This window comes from Ailuropoda melanoleuca, chromosome 3 (assembly GCF_002007445.2).
Source record: "Ailuropoda melanoleuca isolate Jingjing chromosome 3, ASM200744v2, whole genome shotgun sequence".
NCBI lineage: Eukaryota > Metazoa > Chordata > Mammalia > Carnivora > Ursidae > Ailuropoda > Ailuropoda melanoleuca.
This window is the reverse complement of record NC_048220.1, coordinates 57,533,631-57,556,128: the sequence shown is the minus strand read 5'-3', so window position 1 is coordinate 57,556,128 and position 22,498 is coordinate 57,533,631. Positions and strand designations below refer to the sequence as shown.

At 37.5% G+C, this 22,498-nt stretch overlaps 1 protein-coding gene across 2 annotated transcripts in view; it reads right to left on the bottom strand.

Moving 5' to 3' along the window:
- XRCC4 (X-ray repair cross complementing 4) overlaps positions 1-22,498 on the bottom strand; it is a 306,485-nt gene that overhangs the window by 33,518 nt on the left and 250,469 nt on the right. Inside the window, exon 10 of one of the 2 annotated variants that reach the window (XR_004624123.1) lies at positions 3,235-3,328. The exons of the other annotated variant lie outside the window; for it this stretch is intronic. The gene's annotated coding sequence lies outside the window, so the exon portion shown is untranslated. The remainder of the gene's footprint in view (positions 1-3,234; positions 3,329-22,498) is intronic. 2 annotated transcript variants of the gene reach the window in all.

Sequence of the window (22,498 nt, the reverse complement as noted above, 5' to 3'; positions counted from 1 at the left end):
TACATCCAGGTTCTTTCCCTTTTTCCTCTGTTGTACACAACCTTAACTTCATCCCAAGTCTCTCTACGCAGTGGGAGTGAAAGTAGCTCCTTTCAACCATTCTGCTAAATCTCTCCATTGAATCTGACTGGGCCAATTTAGGTTATGTATTCCTGAGCAAATGACAGCCAGGGGAATGTTGTATTCTGATTGGCTTAAACACTGGTCCTCAAGCAACACTGGCAAGGAAGGTGGGATTATTGTAATTGGCTTAATTGAATCAGAAGCTGCTTCTAGAATTAGGGTCACCTCCGAAACCATATGGCTGCTGCATGTTAGGGGGTCAACCATAATATCCCTGTAACCAGCTTTTTCTGGAAGACCTATAGAGGCCTTTTAAAATAATCGGATACATGTCACCTTCAAAAATCAACCCACTCAATTCAGAGTCAGAAATTTATAATGTAAAAAATTATCTCCTCTTGCTTGCTTTCTCTAAACTAATCATGCAAATTAGCCCGGATCATGCAAAGGGAAAGAAATTTAGCTTATTTTGAGAGAAACCAAGACTTAGGAAAGGAGGTGTTTGTTTGTTTGTTTCCTGGTTAGGAATTATATACCAGTACTGTATCCCAAAACAGGGGTCTTCACCACGCACAGATGTGCCATAAGTTTGATGTTGATAAATATAAAAAGCTCTGGCTATGAAACGGTTTTAGTCACATGATATTTTAGGGTAAAAATCTGATGCTTGAGTCCTGGTTATTGCACTTTCTGGTGACCCACAGCAAGTCACTTGACTGTTCTGTGGCTCAATTTCCTGCAGTGTAAAATGGATAAAAATAGCGCCTAGTTTATAGGGCTGATATGAGGATTTAATGACTTAATGTGTGTCAAGGGTTTATTATATGGCAGGACGTGGAAACAGAATTATTGGCAGTTATCATATTACTGTCAGTGTTTTTGTCTTCTGCGTCAAGATGGTGAGCTGTCTTTTGGAGACGTTTGAAGCTACACAAGAAGAGAAGTGGACACACTTTTTAAATGTATTTTCAATATTATTATTAAGAGTTTGCTTTTAACTAAACTATACTGCATTTTTGATAATTGTGAGAAACACAAATCTGGGAAGACATATTTCAGGTAAAATGATGAAAATTTAGCACCTCATTTTGTATGCACCACGTGGCTACAGAGCTCCTCAGGACATATTCATGCCGAGTCCCAAAGTGTAAGAAAGAATCCAGTTTGTTTTAAATAGCGTTTGGGTGCAATTTTAATTGCCAGTTGTTCATGAATTTAACTTGAGTCTGAAAGTACAAGATTATCTAAAAAAAAAAAAAAGCCTCTATTATAAAATAACTATGTTTAAGTGATTGTTATCTTTGGAATATCCTTTTAATTCCAGTAGTTTTGAAAGACTATGAGTGGTTTATGCTGTTCACCAATAATGATTCCAAATGTTATTTTTAAAATTGTTAAAATAATACTTAATCCAATTAATGATCTAATAATAAAACAACTAGGACATTAACATAGGCTACTTTGTATGGTGTGCTAGAAGGTTGAGTGAATGAGGCCAAAGTTACAGATTCTATTTAAGTATGATACGGTCTAGTTTGAAAAGCTCTGTTCTACAACTAGTGCACTTCCCAGGCAGTCCCCTGGGATGGCGGGCTTTGAGGACAAAAGAGGGACTAGGCAAAGGTGGAAGGGGTACAGCCTGCATGCATACAGCTGTTAGAAAAAAATCCAGAGCTGTGTCTTATAGATGCTACTAGTCAGTGGCATTATGAGTAATAATAATTCTAACAACAGCAGCTTACTGAGTATTTATACATCGAGGGTATAAATACATGCTAGATGTGTTGACAGATTACAAAGTTAATTTCATTTGACTTAATCTTTGCAACAACACAACGAAGGAGGTTTCACCACTCTCTTTTCAAAGATGAAGAACACAAAGCTTAGAGAGGTAAGGAGCCTTGCTCAAAATGACACAGCTGAACACTGGTAGAGTCATCGCACCACATATAGGAAATGCTCTTCTTCAAAGAAAAGTGCTTGAGGCCAGCACCTGAGAGCAGGTGCTGGGGCTGATGAGCTTCCTGAAGCATTAATGTTGGCTTTCCGATATTTTTTGAGCTATACTCTATAGTTGCTGTTTTCCCAACAGCTGCATCAATAGAAAAAAAAAATAGAAGTGCAAAGAATATCTTTTTTCTGATTTTTTCCTTGGAGGAGGAAGACTGGATAATGATGGTGATTATGTTAAAATAATGATAGGTATTAGTGAGTACTTATCATGGGCCAAAGCTGTTTTAGCACATTTAATCCTCCCCACGACCTCAAGTGTAAGATAGATATCATTTTGTTCTCATTCTACAGATGAAGTAAATGAGGATAAAAAAGCAAAGTAATTTCCTTTAAGATCACACAACTACCAAAAGGAAGAGCTGGGACTTAAGTAACCTCCACATAAGGTCAAAGCCCATGCTCTAACTGAGATAGTGACAAAAATAAACAGCAAATAAACATTTACATAATTTGGTGGATTTGTGATAAAAATTGCACCCAACTTTCTATTACTCCATCTAAATTTATCCTCCCCAATTTAGCTCTCAATGATTTATCAATTATTTCCTGGCATAGCACATTATGCCTGTAATGAAAGCCTCTGGTAGAAACACACATATTTCCTGGGAGACAAAGATGCAGGGAATGGAATGTACAAGATCCTCACACATTCTGAATGGGATGCAGATTCTTATTTAACTTCTTTTTCATCTAATTGGTGAAAAGTCATAATTGTGCTGACACTTCCCTAAGGTACCTGTGATCTGTATAAAATGCTCAAATTTACTTACAGCATGTGTGCATTCAGCCATAAAAACAAAATGGAGAACAATTCAAATTAAATTTCATCATTTGTTCAAATACATGTCTCTTTGGTCACACCTTCTTAATGAATGGTAGCAGACAAGCAACACAGCTAATAAGTTATTTTAATAGGGTGATGTAACGGCGTGTGAACTGTTACCTCCTGGGAGAGTAAGTGACAGATTCCAGTTCTCATTACTGTGTAGATTAGTCTCAGAGAATTCATTAGTGCCCAATGTGGCAGCTCTGCTGAGTGCCCTTAATTTGGAAAAAGAGACACAAGGCCTGTGTGTCCAAGAAACTCTAAAGACAGATGAGCTGAAAATGAAGGCTTTTAGGGCAAAGGACTCTCTTGAGAAGATGGCAATTACTCACCTAGCTTTCCAGGCATCGGTGACAGCTCTCTTCTCTTTAGTCTGTGTCAGTACATACACTAGGAACAACAGCAGACTCCTGGATTTCCCCTCACCTATGGGGAGGCAGGTTTAATGCAGAATGTTTCAAAGGCACCGTACATCTAGATGACTTATCTCCATTATAAATGGCTTTTTTATTTTACAGAATGACAGTGAGCAGAGGTAGCATAGAAAAATGTGATCGATCAGTAATCCTATTTTATTGTTAGGTAATGTTTTTAATCCTCTCCACCAAACCACCAAGCAAGCTTGGTGTGGATTGATTTAAAAATCCACTATGTGCTATTTCTGCCACATGCTGGTAAAGATGTTATAAAGATATTTGCACTAGCTTCATAACAAACACCAAGTCCTGACTTCTGGACAATTAAAGGTGCCAATGTAGCACCGTTCACATTAAAAAGCTTTCTAACTTTTTTTTTTGACTGAAATCCTAGTAAGAAATATGTGTTACATACAACCAGTACCCATATACTAATAGGTATTTACATGGGTGAAGTTAATGTTTCAGTACATGTGATGCACTCTTGTCTGTACTGTCCTATTTTAACCCCTTCATTTAGTTTATACAATTCTATTGTAGGCTATTCTGTCTTTTAAAATGTTGATTTTTTAAAAATGTCAATTCTTTTTAAAAACTGATTTTACCACTTACTAATAAGCCAAGATCTATAGTTTGAAAAACTGTATGAAAGAACCAAGGTCTCAAGTTAAAGCCCTTTACATATTAATTTTTGTAAGAATTACAATTCATTTATGAGTACTTATGTAGGCCATGCACTCTGCCATTATTTCACAAAATTTCTAACTTACTCTCCACAACAAAGATAGATATTATTCTACTTTTCAGGTGAAGAGAATCAAGCTTAGAGCAGTAAAGAAAGTTGCTCCTGGGCCCACAGCTGGTAAGTGGCAGAGCTACAATCCTGGCACATAGTAAGCACACAATAAGCACTGGACGGACGGATGGACGGATAGATGGATGGATAATGAAGGATGGATGGATAGATGGATGGATGGATGAAGGATGAGTTGAAAACGAGGCACAAGCCTGTTGACCTTGGACTACTGGACGTACTGACAACTAATCCTATTGCAGCATTCCTTTCTGGACCACAGTCTAACACTATGGTTTTCAAAGACCTCAAGACAAAAATAAGAGTTTTCATCTGAAAATGCAATAGTTCTTTCTTTTTTGGGAAGGGTGAGAGTAATCATAATAATTATAATGATTGTGGCTAATACTTATTGCTGACTTAGTGTGTGCCAAGACTACTCTTAAGTTTTTTGCACGTATCAATAAAAAATAATAGTAGCCAGCCCAAAAGGAGTGTTATGAGGATTACATTCATTTAATACTTTCATCAACCCTATGGGGCAGTTATAGTTATTATCTGTTTGTAGTTGGAGAGACTGCAGCACAAAAAAGTTAAGTGACTTCCCTAAGGACACACAGCTAATAAAACCTAAGACATCTGCCTCAGAGCCTAAACTCTTAACCTTTACTCCTGATTGTAATCATTAGAAATCAGCCAAATTCTTCTTGTATCACTAAATCAAGGCTGACTGCTTCCAAAGAAAGCACAGTAAAAAGTGCTAAATGCTTTGCTGGAGTGAGCCATTCAGGATAAACCATTTAGCTCTCCTAACATGCTCCTGGGTTCTTAATTTTAGAGCATTTTTCTGAGGGTTTGGATATATTGCCTATATTACCCAACACAAATATTGAAGATTATGATTTCAGACTATCTTGTATTTTCATGTCTCAGTATTTTATAGTTAGTGTTAAAACATACCTTTTAAGAAATTAGTCATGATTTTTTAATAAAATCAAATTATGAACTATTTGCATAGTTAATAGCAATTCATTCTGCTAAGACAATGTTGGGGAGACAAAGAAATTCATTCTCAGGTATAATCACAAGTACTTTTGGGCTGGGGAGAACTGTGGTGGGGACATTTCCTTGACAGAGTTCAAGGGATTAACAGCAGAGCTTGAAGAGGAAGCCAATTTAAAGCAACGAGACAGGTTTACCTGCAGATCCCATGAGGAAGCAAAAGAACATAGTAAAGAAGGTTGGTGAGAAGACAGGTGAGTAATGCAGAATCCTACAAACTAATTTGTAAAGAGACTTCCTCCCTTCCGCCCCAGGTTATCTCCTACATTTGTTGAAGACTGTAAGCCCTACCACATAAATACAGGGGATGGAACTGGTTGGAGCTTTTACAGCAGAGAAGGCCAGTGCCCAGAGATGCACAACTTTCCTTTTCTACCCTGGGACAGCCCTACATTGCACTTCCTAGCCTCTTGACATTCTGACCAATGAAATGTGGACAGAAGCAATGTGCCTGGTCTCTGACAACCTCTCTTGGGATCCTCTAGTCTCTCCTTCCTTACCCACCTGCTAGATGACACCAGTCTTGTGATAAAGAAGAAAGCAATCAGGTCCTCGAATGAATGGATGGGGCAGAGCCACCCTCACAACCTTCACTAGAGAGTGACAAGAGCGAGAAATAAACTTGTATTGCACTAAGCCACTGAGATTTTTACAGCAGCTGACATTACATGCCTTAACTAAAGCAGTGCTAGAGTATGAATACTGGTCTAAATGCTCTATTTTAAATAAAGGATTATGATTGCATTTAATGTTGTAAATTAGGAACATGGGTGTTATGCACACATGTGGCCTGGTCTGCTCTTGTTTGGAGCCATTACAGCTCCCAGCATCCACCCTAGCACAGCACAACAGGTAGTCAGGTTGGTTCTCTCTCCACTAAACCTGATGGATCCTGCTGAGAGCCCTGCTGCCCTCCCCTTGACAAATCAGACACACAGACATACATACATACACATACACACACTTATAAATATAAATTATAAATATTTATTTCTGTCTCTCTTTATCTGTATATACGAAAATACGTATTTTAATATCTCTGTGCACTCTATCTAGCCACCTACCATTAAACAAACAGGGCTCATTCTGATCGCTCAGATATTAATCTAGCACGGCAGTTTTCACTCCAGCCTTCATTCCTTATCTGCAACCTCTTTCTCTGACAGGAAGAACCCTGGCTCTCAGTATCACAATTTACTTATTTATTCACCCGATAATACACATGTACTGAGAATTGCAATGAACGAGAACTGCAATGTCCTCTATGAAGAATAATTGGACCAACTAGAGCACAGCAGTAAGGTTTTTAATCCTCTCCACCAAACTGGAGGGTATTAGGCTAAGTGAAATAAGACTGAAACAGACAAATACCATATGATTTCACTCATAAGTGGAATCAAAAAAATAAAAAGCAGACTCATACCTATAAATACAGAGAATAAACTGATGGTTGCCAGAGTGGAAGGTCATGGGGGAATGGGAGAAATGAATGAAGGGGAGTGGGAGGTACAGGCTTGTAGTTATGGAATGAATAAATAAGTCATGGGAATAAAAGGCACAGCATAAGGAATATAGCTAAAGATAGTGTGCTTTTTTAAAAGATTTTATTTTTAAGTAATCTCTATACACAATCTGGGCTCGAACTTACATCGCTGAAATCAAGAGTCGCGTGCTCTACTGATGAAGCCAGACAAGCACCCCTATCACCAGTGATACTGTAATAGTGATGTATGGGGGCAGATGGCAGCTATACTTGTGAGCATAGCATAATGTATAGAGTTGTCAAATTACTATGTTGTACACCTGAAACGAATGTAACATTGTGTGTCAACTGTACTCAGATACAAAAATAAAATTAAAAATTAAAAAATAAAACACATAAAAACACGTTTTTCTTCACAAAGAAAAATGAACAAATAATGAGGACAAAGATAAAATTCTGAATAAAATTAATGAATTCATTGTGCTTCCAATAATAAAGTTTGGCTCAGAGAGCTGGCCTATGTAGCGTTTCTGTTTGTTTGTTTGTTTGTTTTCCTGAAGCCAGCTCACAGTTCTATTGGCCAAACTATGACTAAACGTTTTCACTGTATGCTGACAGGAAGAAAGCTCCACTGAGAATGGAGTTTAAGTTTTGGATGCAGAGAGTTGATCTTGTGCCTGAAGTGTTTATCTCTCTTTCTTTACTTACTGACATGTAATTAACACATTAATGATTTCAAGAGGAAAAGCATTGTCAGTCATCTCTTCCTGCCCTGAAAAAGAAATCTGATGAACAGTTTCCTCATTCAATAGAAGAATCTGACTGAAGATCCACAGTATATGCCATATAAAGTAGGAATTAGACTGGTCAGTAAAAGGCTATGGTTTGTGACATTTAAAATTTCTATCCGAAACAGTTTTTTAAAAAAAGGAATCTGAAAATGTTGTAACTCTGGCCAGCAATTGGGCCAAATTTCTTTACCACTGTCATTGGTAATTGCCTATTGATGTAAATCCACGTAAAATAACTGTGACACTAAGACAGAAAAATATAGGCTGAATCTGTATATAAGCTTCCTCTGCCCTATATCTCCTTCACCAATACCATTTACAACTCCTGTGGTATATCCTATTAGTATCCACATTTTATAGATGAGGAAAATAAGCCTACAATGGTTAAATAATTGCCTAGGGTAACATATCTGGGCATGAGTGGGCTTGAGCTGGTATTGAACCAGATCTACCTGATTCTAAAGTCTGTGGTAGTCATGAACACTTTGCTATTCTTCTCAATCTTGGAATGTCATTTGTCAATTTTTTGAATAACTGTATAGCCATCTACTACACATTCATAATTTGCTTAACGAAACCTCTACCAAGTTGCATTGAGGCTGTTGCCAGTTTTTTAACATTATGGAAAAAATGCAACAGCTAAATCCTTATGGCTACTTCTTTTCCCAATTGTACAAATATATTTACCAGATAAATTCCTATGTACTGTGTAGAAAAGATACAATTGACCGATATTTAAATTTCTACATACTGCACTAATAAAAACATCTAATCCTTGATAGAAAATTCAATACATCATGACACCCAATTCTTCTAGAATTAGTTAAGCATAGTATTTCTTTTCTTTGTTCCTAGAGTGTATCAATGATCCTAGAGACCATAAAGTTGGCATGAAAACACAGCACATCGAGAGAGTGGTACATAGTTGTTCAAATATGTATACTCTAGGCCAGGATGATGTCAATTTTAACTTAGGTACCACCATTTATTAGCTGTGTAACCTTGAAAACATTATTACTATTCTCTAGGCCACAGTTTCTCATGTGAGATAGTCTAATCACTATTTTCCATAGGGCTTTTTTGATCATTGTATAAGAAAATGCATGCAGAGCACTTAGTAGAATGCCTGACACATAAAAAATGCTCCAGAAATATTCATTACCAATGTATCCGTTGGTTCTGTACCTTTGTCTTTTGTGTATTTGACATCACTTTTAGTATCCAAATCTCCATGAGTTAATTTATTATTATTATCTTAATATATTATTACTTCACCCACTCATTCATTCAACCATATTTATTGGCCACTTACTATGTATCAGGCACTGTTCTAGGTGTGGGGATACAGTGGGCCCATAGAAAAATGATTCATATTTAACAGCCATCAAAGTTCTGTAGCAATCACAATATTTTAATGTATTTTAACTTAAAAAATAACATTAGTTAAAATAATATCCTCTGAAGCAGAATTTAGGACACTTAGTTATAACTCTAAAGATGTGGTGTTATTTTAAATTGATTTTGATACTTTACTAAAAATGAAAAATGACACCACAATTTATGGGTCAATGGCTAGTGGGAATTCTTTTTACAGCTGCTTTGTGTCATTTATCTTGATCAGACACTAAAGAAGCCATTTCTGGGTAATTTACAAGATCATTGTGTCTTTTATACCCAGGCTTCTGGATCACCAAAGAATACAGCTTAACCTCTATTTTCATCTATCCATAGAGAAAAATAATATGTAACAAGGTCTCAAATTCTACATTTCAATTCATCTGCTTTTAAAATATCAGTTGAACAAAAATATCAATTGGTAACAACTGCAGAAAGAGGGAACTTAAGTGTATATTTCACCAGAGATATAACTTTTTGAAAATTCAGTAATTTAGTATCAAATAGAAGATACTTTTCCTTTTATTGTATTTCTAACCCTTCTCTAGGTCTGTGCATTATTATGCATATATATCACACATCTACATATATACAAAAATAAATGTATAAATACAGATGTGTATATATACATATACATGCATACCAAATACCAGCAGCGGTATTTGGTGGATAAGTAGAAATCTTCTTATTGTTATTTAAGTCTATGTGTATGGTTTGGAAAAGTTAGTAAGGGATCAAAGTCTGCCCAGAATGATGTCATAACAAGGTAATATGGAATCTGATTATGTGCAAAGCTGTATATTTACACAAAGAGGTCAGAAACCAGCTGGCTACATATAAACTAAAGAAAAACCAACAAACGTCCTAAGACAGTTCTTATTCTTGATCTGCTATGGACTTGCAAGCTTAGCACAAATTTTTAAGACCCAGATATTGAGAATGTTTTCTAAGTCAGCACAAATCCACTCAAAAATTTTGTGTGGCTTGCTACCCAAACTATCCTGGAGGCAATAAGAAAATTTGTTTATTTTCCCTTTGCATGATAATATTTTAAAATTATAATATAGTTTTGAAAAATTGTAGCAACATTTTATTTCTATGATTTAGGAAAAACATCCTTACAGATTCAATAAAACAACCTGGGGTTATTTTTATCTGTATTTTATTTTTATTCTATAGATTTGAACATTTGTTCAAATTGGTTTTGGGGTGGAAACTCAATTGATGTGTCCGGACTACTGCCAATATTGGAAGAAACACTTATCTGAAAAGTCAGCTCTATGACTGTTTGCCTTCATCTCTTCTTCCTTCCTTTCCCCCCCCTCCTTTCTTTCCTTCTCCTTTCTCTCATTTACTTTCATCTCTCACCTTTCTTTCTTTTTTATGACTTTAAATATTAACAACCAATATCATAAAAGATTAGGTAAGTAGAGAAAAACTTGGGTCACTTATAGTGCAAAAAATTCAAAATTATTGAATTGTTAAACTATTTTATCTTCATCAAGTGTATTCATTCTCTTCAAAGGACTGAAGATGTATTCTAAATTGGGTAATGTATTGATTACAGAAAGGAAAACAGGAACCAGAAGTGTGATATTTCTGGATTATTCCATAAAAAAGGATGACAAATCAAAGCTGTACATTCAGGCCTAATAACAAGAATAGAAATAGTCTAGGATCACAATTTCAACATTAGACTGAAGATAAGATTTGTTAAATTCTTTGGTGCAAATGTAACTAACTGCTCTATTCATTCTAAGATACCTTTAAAATTTTTTGTTTTTTTTTTAAACTCTTGATTGCCAAGATTATTGCAATGCCATCCAATTTTTGTGAGGTTAAAAAGCCCTCAGCATGGAATATGGAGCCATTCATATTAGAACAGTTAAACAACATAAAAGAAGTTCTACACAAGCATAATCCATGGATTTGCTGATCACAATGTCCATTAACTTATTGATGGACTTTAATATCTGATAGAATCTAAAAGCTTTACAGAGCCACAGAGAGATTTTGACATTTATAGTGAAACTCTTTCCTGAGCACTTGATTTTAATGATCTTGATGATTTTCTAGTTCAACTTTCTTTCACTTTTATAGATACTTCATTAAGCCAGTCTTTTAAAATAAAAGAAAAATGGTTAATGATCTCCTCCCAGCACAACACAGTATAGCAAAGGACCACAGCCTCAAGTGCCAGAAGGGTAAACACAAACAGCTGTAAAACAACTGTGATGTAATCACCCACATTTTTGTCACTGTGACTCAGGAAACCCAGACAGGATCAAGATAAAATGTCAACATACACTTCTGTCTAGAGCAATTAATTCCTCCATTCCCCTTTCTCTTCTCATTTCCCCACTGTCCACTCTGTTTTACGACTCCTTGAAGTTAAAGGAATTGATGAAAGAAAATCTGTTCCATGATGTTAACTAGTTTTTCTACTTCATGTGTAAAATGGCTACCTAGCTTTTGCTTCTTTTTCCCGAGACTAGAGAGAAGACCAAGAAGTCCCAGAGGATCCAGACACTACACAACCATCTCCTATAGGGATGCAAAGCTTTGAATTTGTCAGGAGAATGGAATGGCTTCTTTGGCAAATAAGGGAGGGCAGTATGTGAACCATTCACTCCTAATAAGCTCCCATGGAGCTTTTGTTCTATATTTTTCAAAGTGGAAACAGCTTCTTCTCCCCCACCCCCAATTATAACAATATTCTGTGCTTACTCTTAAAATATCAAAGAATCTAAAAGTAAGACAAGAGGTCTCAACTGTAGCTTTGCAAGCCGTACAATCGTTTTGTTGCATACTTTTCTACAATTTTTACTATGCAAACATACACAGAGTTGCTTAACAAAATACACACTTTTAAAAATTATTGTGGTAAAAAACACATAAAATTTACCCTCAAGTGTACAGTTCAGCAGTGTTGTTTATTCACATTGTCCTAGAACAGATCTCCAGCATTTTTTCACTTTGTAGAAGTGAAACTCTGTGTCCATTTAAACAAAAGCTCTCCCCCAGCCTCTGGTAACTACCATTCTACTCTATGAGTTGAAATATTCTAGATGCCTTATATAAGTGAATCAGTTTGTAAATGGCTCATTTCACTTCGCAGTGTCTTCAAGATTCATCCGTGTTATAACATGGGACAATTTCCTTCCCTTTTAAGGCTGGATAATATTCGATTGTATGTATACACAACATTATGTTTAACCGTTCATCTATCGGTGGACATTGGGTTGCTTCTCCCTCTTGGCTCTTGTGAATAATGCTGCAAAGAACATGTGTGTGCAGATATCTCTTTTTATTTTTATTTATTTATTTATTTATTTTAAAAGATTTTATTTATTTATTCGACAGAGATAGAGACAGCCAGCGAGAGAGGGAACACAAGCAGGAGGAGTGGGAGAGGAAGAAGCAGGCTCATAGCGGAGGAGCCTGATGTGGGGCTCGATCCCATAACACTGGGATCACGCCCTGAGCCGAAGGCAGATGCTTAACCGCTGTGCCACCCAGGCGCCCCCAGATATCTCTTTTTAAAGTGAACATTTATACAGTTTATAATTCTCAAAATTATGAACATAAGTATTTGTATAACTGATCAATTATTTTTTTAAAAAGTTCCTGTAAGTAGAATTTCTGAGTCAAAAGCTATATGCATAAAAAGGAACCTATATTTCAAGTAATACATGTGCAAGCTACAGATAAAACATTACAACATTTCTTATTAAAACAAGTCTTTTTTTCCCTTTTCTTTTTTATTTGAATATAGTTGACAATGTTACATTAGTTTCAATTGTACAGCACAGTGATTCAGACAAGTTTATACATTATGCTTTGTTCACAACATGTATAGCTACGCTCTGCCCTCATACATCACTATTACAATATCATTGACTATATTCCGTATGCTGTGCTTGTATTCCCACGATTTATTCAGCCCATGACAGGAAGCCTGTCTCTCCCTCTCCTCTTCATCCGTTTTGCCCAGCTCCCACCTGCCTCCCCTATAGCAACCATCAGTTTGTTCTCTGTATTTACAGGTCTGAGTCTGCTTTCTGCTTATTCATTTAAAACAAGAGTCTTCTTTCCCATGTCTCTCTATCCTCAGCCCAGTGCCCTGACAGATCCAGAAGCAAATTTTTAAAACTGTTTTTGGTTTCATTCTCTGTCCCTTACCACAGTTATTCTAGATCACCAGTTCTCAACCATGACTAACACTGGAACCATGCCAGAAGCTGTTAAAAAATACTGATTTCTGTACTCTATCCCATTTACAGCATCACCTCTTAAAGTGGGGCCTACGCTTGGCCCCTTTCTAAATAATATTTTTTTTAAAGTTCCCCAGGTGATTCCAATAACCCATAGCCAAAGCTGAGAATTACTCTTTTAGAGGAGTACCATTCAAACTTTAACATATAGATAAGACACTAATGGATCTTGTTAAAATTCAGGTCCCATTTTGATAATTCAGAGATGGGGAGAGGGGCTGAGATTGGGCTTTTTCTTTTTCTTTGTTTCTTTTTTTTTTTAATAATATTCAGTTAGCCAGAATATTGTACATCATTAGTTTTTGATGTAGTGTTCAATGATTCATTAGTTGGGTATAACACTCAGTGCACATCACAACACGTGCCCTCCTTAATATCCAGCACCCTGTTACCCCATCCCCCCACCTCCCCCCACCCTTATGTAACCCTCAGTTTGTTTCCTGGAGTCCAGAGTCTCTCATTTTGTCTCCCTCTCTGATTTCTTCCCGTTCAGTTATCCCTCCTTTCCCTTGTGGTCTTCTCCGCTATTCCTTATGTTGCACATATGAGTGAAAACATATGATAGTTATCTTTCTCTGCTTGACTTGTTTCATTTAATATAATCCCCTCCAATTCCATCCATGTTGATGCAAATGGTGGGTATTCATCCTTTCTGATGGCTGAGTAATACTCTATTGTATATATACCACATCTTCTTTATCCATTCATCTGCTGAAGGGCATCTCGTATCCTTCCACAGTTTGGCTATTGTGGACATTGCTGCTATGAACATTGGGGTGCATGTGCCCCTTCTTTTCACTACATCTGTATCTTTGGTGTAAATACCTAGTAGTGCAATTTCTGGGTCACAGGGTAGCTCTATTTTCAATGTCTTGAGGAACCTCCATACTGTTTTCCAGAGTGACTGTACCAGCTTGCATTCCCACCAACTGTATAAGAGGGTTCCCCTTTCTCCACATCTTCACCAACACTCGTTGTTTCCTGTTTTATTAATTTTTACCATTCTAACTGGTGTAAGGTGGTATCTCATTGTGGTTTTGATTTGTATTTCCCTGGTGGGTAGTGATGTTGAACATTTTTTCATGTGTCTGTTAGCCATTTTTATGTCTTTTTTGAAGAAGTGTCTATTCATGTCTTTTACCCATTTCTTGACTGGATTATTTGTTTTTTGGGTGTTGAGTTTGATAAGTTCTTTATAGATCTTGGATACCAGCCCTTTACCTGAAATGTCATTTGCAAATATCTTCTCTCATTCCATGGATTGCCTCTTAGTTTTGTTGACTGTTTCCTTTGCTATGCAAAAGCTTTTTATCTTGATGAAGTCCCAAAAATTCATTTTTGACATGATACTTTATGTGGAAAACCCAACAGACTCCACCCCCAAGTTATTAGAACTCATGCAGCAATTCGCAATGTAGCAAGATATAAAATCAATGCACAGAAATCATTTGCATTTCTATACACTAACAACGTAACTGAAGAAAGAGAAATTAAGGAATCAATTCCACTTACAATAGCTCCAAAAATCATAAGATACCTAGGAATAAACCTAACCAAAGAGGTAAAAGATCTATACTCTAGAAACTACGGAACACTTATGAAAGAAATTGAGGAAGACATAAAGAGATGGAAAAATATTCCATGCTCATAGATTGGAAGAATAAACATTGTTAAAATGTCTACGCTGCTCAGAGCAATTTACACTTTCAATGCAATCCCTACCAAAATACCACTGACATTTTTCACAGAGCTGGAACAAGCAATCCTAAAATTTGTATGGAACCAGAAAAGACCCTGAATCGCCAGGGGAATGTTAAAAAAGAAAACCAAAGCTGGGGACATCACAATGACTGACTTCAAGCTCTATTACAAAGCTGTAATCATCAATTTGATCAAGATTTTGTAGAACAACCTTTCCCCTGGAATTTCTATTACTTTCTACTCCCACCCCTTTTGTTACTTGCTCTTTAGTTATTTTCCACACTCTAAGCCATGTTAGCTATTCGGTAAGCTGCAGACTGTCCCTGAAGCCTAACCCTGGGGCTTACTGTCCCATTCTCTTCAGGACTGGTTGCTCCTAGGCCTGTGGCTACCTGGAACATCCCTTTAGTCCTTTCCTGGGTCAAGCCACTGTTCCCACCTGCCTTGGTTACTGATCTTTTCTGCTGAAGACACTCAAGTAACTTCAGAAGAGATGACAACCCTCTCAGGCATCAACACATTTAGAAATGTTATCTTCTCCCAGTATACCTAATTTCTTTAGAAAGGAGTCATCATATATTTTGCCTGGGGATAAAATGCGAGCTGCCTGCTTACTTACATTAGAGATAGGATGCTGACTGGAAGAATTCTGGACATATTCAGACTTTTAAGTAATCTCTCTGTGTTTAGCTCCATCTTTCACTCTCTCCCTCTGTTGTGTCTACTGATACTGCACCCAAGGCTTCTCAGGGGTTCCACAGGGCAGATGAGCTTTCTTCCTCTACAGAGCTGTCAGAGGGTATTCTAGGCTTACGATTTCTGCCCTCTTTTCTGTCTAATGGCTCCCATCTACCTTTTTGGATTCCAGGAATTTATTAAATAGTTCAACCTTTAGTGACACACACTTCCCATTCTCGCTTGTCTGTTGTGCCAGGCAGTTGCCTTTTTGCTTTCAGTCATTACTCAATGTTTCCCTGCTCTGCTCTCCACCACAGAGCAGTGGCCAGTCCCTGTAAATGACATTTACATGCCAACTGGCTTCCATGGAGTTTCAGCCAGTGGGAAGCACTGGTAGCATACTGGAGACAGAGAAAAAGGAAGAAGGCAATATATTTCTCCCTTCTCTTTCTGCCCTGGGCAGCATCTCTAGAAATGTTGCATTTCTTCTTTCTTGTCCAACACCAGTAGCCCCTTTCTGCATGTTTTCAGCTCCTGCCATGCGGGCCGGGCTTCCTAAGCTCCGACAATAATAATTTCTTCCTTGAGCCCCCCAGCCCTAGTGGTGGAAGTAGTGAGAAATTCATCTGGCATTTTAGACGTACCCATGCTTTCATAAATAGGTGCCCATATTCAGTTCTCTCTATTCAACTACTTGGTTCAATTTTCCTGACTAAACTTGAGAGATACAGATAAAAAGGGAGATTCTATTCTACCTTGCTATACTTTTAGTTCAATAAGGCCTTGAAAGAAATGAGAGTCCAATGCACGTGTTTAGTCTGCCATCTTGAATTGGAAAATATATACATTTTGAGACTTTTGATGCATATTGCCAAACTGCCTACTAGAATGTTTGTATCAAATTACATTTCCACTAACACTGCGATGGTATCGAAAGCCTGTCACCCTCAGAACACAAGGGATCGATGCTTCTTTTTAATCACTTCATCCAATCTTTGTATGGGGATCTAATGAAAACTTCAAGTTTTCCTGGCTCAGAAGATTTCATATTTGTGTTGTTCTAACAGCTGGAAATGATCTATGAGGAGATAGAGCCAATAGCACTTGCCTAACATTTGATTCAAGATGGTTGGCCAAGTTACTAAGGAGCCCAGAATCCCAACAGTATGAAAAAGACACAGAAAGCAGCTTTTCCAGTGTCTGCTTCTGATATCTAAAAGGAAGGAATTATTCTGGTTCTCTAGAAAAGTAAAATTCCCCAAGATAAATAAAATCATTGCTGAGATCCAAATTATTAAAGCATGACTCAAAGAAGAGAGTGTCTCACAAAAGACTGAGTTAAAATCAACTCCTAACATCTCTGCTTCCTAGCTTAAAATTTCAGTGGAAAAAGTTGCCACTTGTCTCCATGAGGATCTCACCGAGATTTCCAACTAGAGAACTAAACACAGAATAGGAGTACTGGAAATAAAGAACCTGTGATTTCACCTTAGGAAGTAGTGGCATAGTTGCAGCTCTCACTGAAATCATGTGGGAATATCAATCTAGAATCTTGATTAGCCACATCTGGCCATGACTCAGTCCACTTTATGGTGGCTTTGCCCAATACTTACTTTTCCTGCAATTTTGCTCTCCATACTCACCACCTTATCAACTGCTAGTAGTCATCCCACTCACTCCAGACCTCTCTGTGCCTCCCATGTGCCTTCCACTTGCATAGAGAGTATACCGAGATATGCTTTTACACCAATTAACTGCGCTCTAAAGGAAATCATTTATGCTCTTTGGCCTCAGTTTTTTTTAATCTATCAAATGATCCTAAATGATCCTGGAACTTCCACCCAGCTCCAAGCAGGAGCTATGATGGCTGGGAAATATATGTCTTTAGTAAAGCCATTTAGCTAGGGCCGTTATATTCACAAATAGCCTCAAATCTGGCCATCTGATCTTGTCTTCCAGAAAGGTTATTTTATTTTTTATGTGTTTAAAGCATGATTTTATGTATTTAAAATGTGCTACACTTTTTTTCTATTCTGTTCTGGCATTTCTCTTCTTTTCCTTCTCGTTTTAATATTCCAGGAGTCTCAAAAAATGGAAGTGTCTCAGTTCTCTCCTGACATCTGAGAGGGCCAGGCCCTATTATTCAGTGAGTCTATTCACATCTCTCTCACTCTCCCTATGATCCATGAACAGGTTATTGTGGGATGGAGAAGAAATTTGGTTTTATGAAGTGATGAACTGGTGTTCTGACTAAACCCAAATGTTTTGGTGACTGTTGGGGTGGAACCCAATAATTCCGCCAAGTTGGGATTAGCACCGATGCTACTTCCCCCTTGGTGGAGATTCAGCTCAAAATTACGGTTAAAGAGAGATGAAGGAAATCCAGCATGCAGGAGTGGACTTCAATTATAATAACCATCCAAAGTTTTTTTCAAATCTTCAAAGAAAGAAAAATGAAAACCTCATCACACACATTAATGCACCATTTGTAATTTGCCTAATGGATATCTTTGTTGAAAACGACTTCTAATGAGATGGCTGAAAAGCTAAAGTGGTCAACAGATAGGGCCAAATCAGGCACAAAAAAAGTCCCTAGGGCTTTTTAAATTTCATTTCACCACACTCTTCCATATACATAGTTTCTTACCAGTCTTCTCAGTCACAACTTGTTCCTTTGAACCCTAAGAATCAAGGTAAGGCTCAAAAATCTTTTTACAAAATAATCATTTATCATTCTAGTCTCAAAAGTTGTGAAATGTAGTAAGTATCTATTTTACTTCATATCTGAGGAATTGAATCTAGTAACTCCTTATTGAAGAAGGGGCATCAGAGAATTTAGTCTAACATTCTGTGTCTGTTGTCCTTTTATTTGTGCATAGGTTAAGTTTTGGATGGCAGTTTGCTTTTTCAGCTCATGAGAGTATTCCTAGAGGAAATAACTAGCAGGGGTCAACAATGTACGGTACAGGGTTCCAGAAAACTGAGTCCATCTTGCTCTACGCTAACTACTTGGGTAAGTACACAAACTAATTTGTCCACACATGATACCACTTCAAAATGAAGTCTGTTCCTCTCTTAGCATTCCTTACTGCTCGGCAAATAGCAATTCTAACCGAACCCAGTTCTTTGGTAATGGCTGAGGCAAAAGATAACAGTGTTATCTTTATATATTTCCAAGATTAAGTTTTGCAATCTATTCTCAGCCCAAGTAAATACACGAGTATGTCTTCTCCATATTACAGGTGATGTAAAAAAAAAAAGTATGTTTCATGGGTAACAAATGGCATCTCTGTTTTATTAAAACTATTTCTCTGGAAAGTAAGGAGTATTTTTTGAGTCTTCTATGCGTATCTGGAAGTTTAGAGTCTCAAAGCAAAAACAAAAAGAAAAAAAATGAAAAACTTAATTAAATGAGATCATTAAATGATATCCACCAAAGGGAGATATGAAGAAAAGCAAGTCCACTTTTTTTACAAGTTTATCAAGGTTCATGATTAAAATGAGCCCCCAACCAGGCAAAGGGCTGGTCTTCAGTACAAGGAAGGGCCTTTTGTCTGGCTGTAGCCTTCGACACTGGTGGGGAACATCTGAAGCTGAGTAATTTAAGAAATCCGGTGGGGGGGAGGAGATCCTTCCGGAAAGCACTTTTACACTGTGGATTACGCTGTGGCTACTGCCTCTGTACAGTATCTGCCTTATCTGGTACTTAGACAAGAAGTGCATGAGAGCAGGTCTCATTCGTAAAGAAGCTGACTTCCAAAGAGAGGTTAAGTGGCTAGCTTGAGAGAAGAGAGTTAGGCAGTGGGAAATCCAGGATCAGAACGTCAAAGTTAGTGACTCCAACCCACTTTATCCTGCTGTGCCACTATCTCCACTCTGCTGAAAAAAAAAGTGTTGCTGGAATGATCTATCAATGGAACAGACATTTGTGCTATTTGCAGTCATTTGGGGAAATGTTTCTGGTTAACAGTAAGAAACATTTGTGTCTCCTGTTTCAGAGGTCATCAAGAATAGGGTAGGTATGGGATTCATTCTTTTTGGCAGCCATGCCCTGGAGGAAAGGGGAGAGCCAGAATTATCTCACAGACAAACAGAAAGGAACAGCAAGTTTTACACCCACTGGCTTTAAAACGACAGCCAGTTCTCCTTGTGACGTCTGCCTCCAAGCTGAGTAATGCACTGGAGAGCTGTTTTGCCAGCCTCTCAGAATGTAATCTTTAACCCCTTTTATTTTGGACCCAGTGATACTGTGACATCGGAAAAATGATACACTGCCAGGTTAAAAACATTTAAACTGCTTTTATTCTTCTTCACAAAGATGCAGAAACCAATGCAATTGGTAACTCTGTATGATAGCGTGTGGTGGGAAGGGTCACGTCAGAACGCTGGGACTCACGCATGCCTACTCACTTCTCTATGGTCAGAATGTTGGGTGATGACTAGCTTTTCCACCTTCATAAAATACTTGGCTCACAGGTTAATATTCTATGTCTCCCAATAATCTATTTGCTGTGTGATAGGGGAGGATCTCACAAACTTCATTCCTGAATAACTCACATGGTTTCTACTGTACTATGAAACCACCAATATCTTTATAATATTTTTCTTTAAATTGACTCACTCTATTATTTTAAAAGATTATATCACTACTGTAGATGGATAAAGAATGTGTTATTGGCCATAAATAGATGGTAGCTATAAACTATATATACAATCAATACAAAACAGTGCTTTAAGTTTATGTAAATATTGATACGCTGTGCTAAAGGCTCTGAATGTGAGGCCTAGATACTCTCTCTGTTAAAAAAATAAATAAAAACCAGAGGGAGGACAGAGGACAGTGTAAGAAGTATCAAATACATTCAGACACTAAATTAAGATTTCCTCTTTTGTGTGATCAGAAAGATTTAAAGAAAAGTGATAAAAAAAATCAACTTTTCATTGTGGGAATCAGAGTAATGATTTGGGTCATTGTGCCATCCTGTGTGCTCTCTCACTGCAGGAAATATTTCAGTGAAGAGTTTTTTGTAAAACATGTCAAATTTGAAAGGGCATTTTTTTTTTTTTTCCTAACTGAGCTCTACGCCTAGCAAAGAGCCTAATGCGGGGCTTGAACTCACAATCCTGGGATCAAGACCCGAGCTGCAATCAAGAATCAGATGCTTAACCAACTAGGCCACCCAGGTGCCCCTGAAAGAGCGTTTCTGTTGCTCACTTAGACCCTAGGGAGAAAGAGAACTGAGACAAGAGTGGGTGTTGCTTTTTCTTCACAGTCAATTCCACTCAACACAAAATATGAATTACATGCTCAGCTATTTCAAGCAATTTATTATTTTATTGGTGAGGAGAGACAGACATTTGAAACAAATAACTACAAAACAAATTAACACTCTCCAGAGGACACACTAAATAGCAAGGCAGATAAAAGCACAGCAAGAGCCTTTGGGTTCCTCCGCATGAATAAAGCACAAATGACCTCCTTATAGATGGACAACTTAGCAACGGGCCACATCTGCTTGGAAGCACCCCGTGCGGCTCAAGGCACGGTAAGCAGAGGCAAGAAAAAGAAAAATGGGATTTCTGGTCCTACTTTCCTGCCCCAGGGGCACTATCAGTGTTCAAAGGAGGGAGAGAAGCCCTACTCAGACTCCTAAAGAATTAGACCTTAGATCCTCTATTTCATTTTCCATGATCTGATGGTGTTTGTGTGTCAAGTATGGACTAAGGAGGGTGTTAGCACAAAAGTATCCTGCAGATATAGAGAGTAAAACAAGTTTGTTTGTTGAAACATATGGCAAGTGTTTTAAAGAACAGATTTTTTAACTCAAATAATTATCGAAATATTAAAGAAAATGTTTTGCGCCTCTTCTTTAAATCATCATCCAGTGGCTTTATACATGTTTTCTAGCAAATAACAGTGGCAAATGTGAAATCTCTTTTAAGTATGAAGACTGCATCATGCTAGACATTATACTTTCAATGTCTATAGATTGAGAAAATACATAATGATCAAAGGCTTCTATTAATTCAGTGAAGCAAGTAAGTGAATTTGTATTTTATTCATCACCTCATCTATAGACATTTAAAAAATAGTACTGTGTGTGTATGACATATTATTTATTTAGTCTACCCATACTGAATGTGCATATGGATTTACAGACCCCTCACAATAAATTCTGCTACCCCCTGGGGGTCTAAGACCTACTGGTTGGTAACCACGGAGTAGGACAGGCTTATGATTGATGACAGTGAGGAGGGCCTGGGGCACATCTGTGGGTCCTCCATTGCTTTTATCATCATGACCCTCACACTTTCTTCCTGAAACTCTGCACTCCTCTTTGTTTACTGAAAATATTTTCTGTATAAACTTCAACAAGTTGGTTATGACTTTCCACAGTGGGAACATTTTTTTTTTCATTGTAAAAAATGAATTTGTGCTTTAATTGGAGACCTTCACAACTGGGAGAAAAGTCATTCCAAATTCCAGAGACACCAGGTCTTCTACTTTTACTAATATGTTATCCTGAAGCTAGGTGGAGAACACATGCTTGTTTGCTGTGTGACTCTTCATACCTTTGTGACATCCGTATTTAATAATAAATGAAAGCACAAGAATGTCCTGCACAGTTAGAGCTCTTTTCCTTGACACTGTTCTCACAACAAGCCAACAAAATCTGCCGATATTCTAACTTGCTGCACAAAGCATAGTGAAGTAACACTGTAAACTTACTGAGTGTTTTCTACAATTTGAACTCTTTTTTTTTTAAAGATTTTATTTATTTATTTGACAGAGATAGAGACAGCCAGCGAGAGAGGGAACACAAACAGGGGGAATGGGAGAGGAAGAAGCAAGTTCATAGCGGAGGAGCCTGATGTGGGGCTCGATCCCATAACGCCGGGATCACGCCCTGAGCCGAAGGCAGACGCTTAACCGCTGTGCCACCCAGGTGCCCCTGAACTCTTTTGTCCTAGCACATTTTATCGGGACTTGTGATTCAAAATG